The sequence below is a fragment of the Orcinus orca genome, chromosome 5 (genome assembly GCF_937001465.1).
Source record: "Orcinus orca chromosome 5, mOrcOrc1.1, whole genome shotgun sequence".
Lineage (NCBI taxonomy): Eukaryota > Metazoa > Chordata > Mammalia > Artiodactyla > Delphinidae > Orcinus > Orcinus orca.
The window spans coordinates 140,145,969-140,153,502 of NC_064563.1; positions in this window are offsets into that span (position 1 = coordinate 140,145,969).

Here is a 7,534-nt window from a genome sequence, read left to right on the forward strand (position 1 = left end):
TAAAATTGCCAAGATATGGAAACTAAGTGCCGATCAACAGATGAAAGGATAAAGAAGATGTTATACACACACACACAGAAACACACACAAACGCATAATGGAATACTACTCATCCGTAAAAAAAGATGAGAATATTCCCATTTGTGATAACATGGATGGACGTTGAGGGTGTTATGCAAAGAGAACTAAGTCAGATGGAGAAAGGCAAATACTATATGATTTCACTCATATCTGGAATATAAAAAGCAAACAAACAGGGCTTCCCTGGTGGCGCAGTGGTTGAGAGTCCGCCTGCCGATGCAGGGGACACGGGTTCCTGCCCCAGTCTGGGAAGATCCCACATGCCGTGGAGTGGCTAGGCCCGTGAGCCATGGCCGCTGAGCCTGCGCGTCCGGAGCCTGTGCTCTGCAACAGGAGAGGCCACAACAGTGAGAGGCCCGTGTACCGCAAAAAAAAAAAAAAGAAAACAAATAAATGAACAAACCAAACCAAACACATAGATACAGAGATCAGAGTAGTGGTTACCAGAGGGGAAGGGGCAGTGGGGAGGGTGAAATGGATAAAGGGGTGATGGTGATGGGTGGAAACTCAAATTTTGCTGGTGAGCACGCTACAGAGTATACAGACGTAATACTATCATACACTTGAAACTTATATAATGTTATAAATCAATGAAATTGTTTTAATTTAAAATTTTTATATTTTTAAATAAACAAAAATAGCTTCCAAATATATATTCATTCCCTAATCCCTGGAAATGAATATTACCTTATTTGGCATGCTTGCCTATTTTTTGTGTCACCTTTCATGGGCCACAGTACCTAGACTGGTCAAACACCAGTCTGAATGTTGTTGTGAAGGTATTTTTTCAATGAGATTAACATTTAAATTAGTACCCTTTGAATAAAGCAGGTTATCCTTGTAATGTAGATGGGCCTTATCCAGTCATCTCAAGGCCTTAAGATAAAATAAACTGAGGTCCCCTGAGGAAGAGGGAATTCACTTCCAGACCATCTTCATCAACATTTCATCAATATATTTATGTGCTGTGATACTGGGTGCATATATACTTATAATTGTTATAGCTTCCTGATGAATTGAGCCTTTTATCATTACATATTGACCTTTTTTGTCTCTAGAGACAGTTTTTTATGTAACCTCTTGCTTGATAGAAGTTCGTCCACTCCTGCTGTCTTTTGGTTACCATTTGCATAAAGTATCTTTTTCCATCTCTTCCCTTTCAGCCTACACCTGAAAGGTGTATTTCAGCCTTTAGATTCCGTGTGGGATTTAAAGTGAGTCTCTTGTAGACGGCACATAGCTGGGTGCTATTTTTATCCGTTCAGCCACAACTGTCTTTTGATTGGAGGGTTTAATCCATTTACATTTAATTATTGAGAGGTAAGGACTTACTAGAGTCCTTTTGTTAATTGTTTTCTGTCTTGTAGTTTTTTGTCCCGTTTCTCCTTTCTTGCTGTCTTCCTTTGTGATTTGTTGATTTTTTTTTGAGTGATATGCTTTGATTTCTTTCTCTTTTGTGTATCTTTTGTAGGTATTTTCTTTGTGGCTACTGTGAGGCTTACATAAAACATCTAATAGTTATAACAGTCTATTTTAAGCTTATAAAAACGTCAACAAAAAAAACCAAAACTTCAATCACATACAAAAACTCTACACTTTTACTTCTCCCCCACCACAAACTTTTATATCACAGTTTACATCTTTTTATATTGTGTATCTATTAACAAATTTTTATAGTTATAGTTATTCTTAATTCTTTTGTCTTTTTAATTGTTAGACTTGAATCGTGATTACATACCATCATTACAGTATTACAGTATAATGTATTTGTCCGTATATTTACCTTTACCATTGAGTTTCTTACTTCATACGCTCTCGTGTTACTGCTTAGCATCCTTGTATTTCAACTTTAAGACCTCCCTTTGGCATTTCTTGTAAAGCAGGTCTAGAGGTGATAAACTCCCTCAGCTTCTGTTTGCCCAGGAGTCTATATCTCTCCTTAAGTTTTGAAGAATAGTTTTTCCAGGCATAGATTTTTGTTTGGTAGTTTTTTTTTTCCTTCAACACTTTAAATATATAATTCCACTACCTCTGGCTTGCACAGTTTCTGCTAAGAAATCTACTCAAGGGACTCTTATGGAGGCTCCCTTGTATGTGATAAGTTGCTTTTCTCTTGCTACTTTCAAAATTCTGTCTTTTAATTTTGAAAATTTGACTACAGTGGGTCTCCATGTAGGTTCATCCCATCCTGGGTTCATTCTATTTAAGGTCATTTGGGAATCTGTATGTCCATTTCCCACCCCAGATATAGGAAGTTTGGGGCCATTATTTCTTTAAATAAGGCTTCTCCCTTATTTTCTCTCTCTTCTCCTTTTGGGACCACCATCGTGTGTATATTGATTTGCTTGAGGATATGCCATAAGTCCTTTACTTCCTTCACTTTTTTCTCTTTGGTCCTCTGACTGGATAATTTCAAGTGACTTTCTTTGAGCACGGTGATCCTTCATCTTTATCAAGTATGCCCTCTAGTAAATTTTGAAATTCCTTCGTATTCTTCAGCTCCAGAATTTATTTCCTTTTTAGAGTTTCTGTCTTTGTTGACCTTCTCGTGTTGTTCGTGTGTTGTTTTCCTGATTTTGTTTGGTGGTCTATCTGTGTTCTATCATAATTCCCTGAGCTACTTTAATATGATTATTTTGAATTCTTTGTCAGGCAATTTGTAGATCTCCATTTCTTTAGGATCAGTTACTGGAGCTTTCCTTTGTTCATCCGATTATGTCATGTGCCCCTGAATCTTTGTCTTCTTCGTAACTTTGCACTGGTGTCTATATTAGAAGAAACAGCCACCTCTCCCCGTCTTTGCAGACTGGCTTTGAAAGGGAAAGGCCTTCACCACTCGGTCTGGCTAGAGATTCTGGGAGCCTCTCAGACTTTTTCTAGGGAGGGGGCTTCTCTGGACTTGTGTGTGTAGATTCCAAATTAGAGGACGTATTGGTTTCTACTCCCGCCCTCCAGGAACCCGAAATCTCTTCTTTCTCTGGTGTCTGACTGCTGACTGCTGCGGGCCAGGATGTTGGAGGCATGGTCCATGCCTCTTCCTTCTTCCCTGTGGAGAAGCTTCAGGTTCTGCACCTTCTCTCAATCTCACAGAGCTGTGCCAGTCACACCACATCCCCGCCCCTTTTCCTTTGTCCTTAACTGCACCCAGGTGTCCCCACTATCCCGGTTCCATCAGCACTCCACGTGAGGCAAGGAAAAAGCTGGCCCCCCGGGCAGTGCACTGAAAGAGCAGAACGTTTGAGGCACACTACATTCCATCTTCCCCCACAAGGGAGAATTCGAGGGTCATGGCCATCTCGCTCCGCGCTGAGCTGTGCTGGCTTAGGGGAGGGCTGAGGCGCATAAAGTGAACTCGCTCTTCTTATGCATCGCATCGCAGCTTCTCTCAGTTCTGGGCTCCTCTGGAGTACTGAAACTAGATTCCGGTCCTCCGTCAAATTGGTGTTTCTGTAGGGAAATGAGGGCGGGGACTTGCTATTCCGCCATCTTACTGACGTCACTCTCAAGCCTGCTGGCCAACCCTGATGATTGTGTACTTGCCAGCCTCCATAGTTGTGTGAGTCAATTCCTTAAATGTCCTTAAACTCTCTCTCGCCACCTCCCTTTCTCCCTCTCTCCTTCCCTCTCACTCTCTATATGTGCACACACACATACACGCACACATGCACAGACACACACGCACACACTATTGGTCTATTTTCTTGGAAAATCCTGATGAATTGACTAATACATATGGCAAAAGGATAAATATTACTTTATATTTCAAAAGGTGTGATTAGGTTAGAATTCTGAGCAAATTATCCTGAATTATCTGGGTGGCCTCTAGATGCCATCACACAGGTACCCTTATAAGATCGAGACAGAGCAAGTTTTGAAGAACAAGAAGAGGAGGCATTGTGACCACAGAGGCAGTGATTGGAGTGACGCAGCCCCAAGCGAATAAACACCTGCCGCCCCCAGAAGGAGGAAGAGGCAAGGAAGCGTCCTCCTCTAGAAACGTCAGAGGGAGAACCGTGCTACAGACAGCTTGATTTCAGACTTACTTTGAGAGAATAGATTTCTGTGCTTTTAAGCTGCCCAGTTTGTGATTGTTTCGGAAGCCCCAGGAAAGTAAGACACCCACGTTCCTTGCATGTTTAGCAAACAGGCCACATTTGTGATTCAGTGTAAGGTTTGACAGATCACCCCAGCCAGCACAGATGTAAAAACCTCTGGCGTGGGCTTCCCTGGTGGCGCAGTGGTTGAGAGTCCGCCTGCCGATCAGGGGACGCGGGTTCGTGCCCCGGTCCGGGAAGATCCCACATGCCGCGGAGCGGCTGGGCCCGTGAGCCATGGCCGCTGAGTCTGCGCGTCCGGAGCCTGTGCTCCGCAACGGGAGAGGCCACAACAGTGAGAGGCCCGTGTACCGCAGCAAAAAAAAAAAAACCTCTGGCGTCTCTTGGTGACAGCTATCCCTAGGATTCCTGGCTGTACTGAGGTGTTGCTCTTGGAGAACAGAGAACTCAGGAAGCTCCTTGCCTTCAGCCAAGGGACACAACCACCAGCAATCGTGCCTCTTCTTTTGTGTGTGCTTTTGGTCTCTGTGGTAGCGTCCCCATCTCTCCCTCCAGATGGGACGTGCTATCCGGTGGTAGAGAATGCTGTTGGCTCTTCAGGAAGTTCAGGAAAGGAGAGGCTAATACTTATAATGGAAAAGAATCATATATATGTACATATAATATATATATATCTGAATCACTTTGCTGTACACCTGAAACTAACACAACTTCGTAAATCAACTATATTTCAATAAAAACTTTAAAAAAAAGAAAGGAGAAGGTACCACATGGACCTCCATCCAGGAGCATGTGACTTGAAGCAGCTGCAGGAAGATGGTCTGATCTCTTGCCCATCAGTGACGTGTGTCATTTCTGAAATGCAGGGCCTAAACAAGGTCAATCCACTGCAAAGAGATCAAGGAGGAAGAATTGTTGGGAACAAGAGAGGTTTTGTGCTCTGTGGGTTGAGTTAACTAACATGCTCTAGTGGCAGTATATTAACTCAGGGTAAAGAGGTTGATGGTAGAGCCATGCGGGCGACATGGTGATATAACAAAAACAATTCACAAAATTGTTCTGTAACTTCTGGAGATTCTGGACCTCTGGCTTCTGCTTGAGTTCTGCCAGTGGAGCCCAAGCTCCTTCCCACTGGGCTGAGCAACAACTTGCTTGGTTTTGTGTCCAAGAGAAAAGACTATTGACAAACTGTAAGCCAGACTATTTCAGCAACTGGTCTAATTTACAAATTCTTATCAGTCTCTGCCCTCATCCCAGGTTAAATGATTCCTGCCTTTAAATTCCCCCCATGATGGGCTTCCCTGGTGGCACAGTGGTTAAGAGTCCGCCTGCCAATGCAGGAGACACGGGTTCGGGGTCCGGGAGGATCCCACATGCTGCAGAGCAACTAAGCCCGTGCGCCACAACTACTGAGCCTGCGCTCTCAAAATAGAGAAAGCCCACGCAGCTACGAAGACCCAACACAGCCAAAAATAAATTCCCCCCGTGACTAACTCCTCACCAAAACAAAACAAAGCTTTATAAAACCCAAGTGCTCGCTATTTACAATAGCCAAGACGCGGCTCTACCATCTAGATTAAGATACCAATGCCTGTTTGCCTTCTCCAGGGAAGGACGACAGTTATGCCCCCAAGAGTTTACAGAAGAAGCCCCTTCTACTTTTTACAAGTTTTAAATTCAGATCTTAAAAACCTTACATTTCTCTAGGATTTCTCTCTTCTCCAGTGTGTCTGTGGCATTTTGCTATGTTCTAAGGATTAAGATAAGCTCCAAAACAGATTAATTTACCTACTTATTATTTTTTTTCACAAAGAATGTAAAGTTTCTAGAGGTAAAGTATAATCTTGGCAGAAACAAACCACAATACATAAGCCTACCCCAGGAAGGTTCATTATAAGCCCTTCAGAACTGCCCTGTCTTGATAGTAAAAGATAATTAAAGAAGATTTGGGGTCACACTGGCTATTGTAGAGTGAGTTCCTAACTTTTTTGTGATCACCACATTTCTCTGACTTAAACGAAGTCCTCGATGTCATAGCGCCCTGTTCTCGGGAGCAGTAGTATATTTAACGGTGGCCCCCCAAAGTTGTAGTGTATTTAACCGTGGCCCCCCAAAGTTGTAGTGTATTTAACGGTGGCCCCCCAAAGTGATGTCCACATCCCAGAACCTGTGATTGTGACCTTCCTTGGTAAAAAAAGTCTTTACAGATATAATTTAGTTAAGAATCTTGAGATGAGATTATCCCAGATTATCTGGTTGGGACCTAAATCCAATGACAAGTGTCCTTATAAGAGACACAGAGTATTGACACAGAGAGAAAAGAAGGTCATGTGAAGAAGGGCACAGATGGGAGTGATGCAGCCACAAGCAAAGGAATGTCTGCAGCCACCAGAAGCTGAAAGAGGCAAGGAGAGATTCTACTCTAGAGCCTTCTGAAGGAACACAGCCAACAACTTGACTTCAGACTTATGGCCTCTAAAACTGCGGGAGAATAAATTTTTGTTGGTGCAAGTTTGGAGTCATTTGTTATGGAAGCCGTGGGCAACGGATACAGGAACCCAAACACGAGAAGGCGTTTTGTAACCTAATGCTAGCCTTCCAACAACTTCCACAATGGCTCTCCACTCATTCAGTCACACACAAAGCCTTCCAAGTTTTACCCAGCATCCTGAGGACTTGAGGCAAACACTTATGCCAGCCTTTTTCTTGATCCAGTGGCAAAGGCTCATTCACGTGCCTCAGAGCAGCAGCAACGGCAGCCCAAGAATCGGGAGACCCACCAACTTACCCCCAGGATCTCCTTTTAGCGTAATGGTCCCTCATGCCGTACAATTCTTTCTACTCATTGAAAATAGTCAATATTTCTCAGCAACCACACTCACCTCCCATGAGATTTTATGACTCTCTCCCTCACCCATTTATATCTGCAATTGTATTTTCTTGACCCCTAACACACTTGTCCTTTATCTAATAAGGAGAACCCTCTGATGCTTAACCTCTGCTTTGATGGTTCAGGAACTATCTATCCCTCAAGCAGAATTGTTGGAGACTGCCATAGAAAGTCCATATTTGACATTGTTTGTGGAATTGAAACAGGAAACGCACAGGCTCTACGTACTATAACAGATTTTAACTAATCTTTAGAAGAGACCCTCTACTTAGAAGAATCTACTTAAACTTGTCACATCACTAGAGCTTGCCGATTGGCTGTGGATAAAATATATGTTAATACATATATTGAAAACCTATATGTCTTTGAGTTGATTGGTATGATTTGGGGATGTTCTGGAAACAGTGAAGGTTCATGATATCTGCAGGAAGTCAAATGTAAAATGGTCACTAGTAGATTAAGAAACTCCTAAAAGCCCTGATGTTTTCTATGGAAATGGCTACTGAAA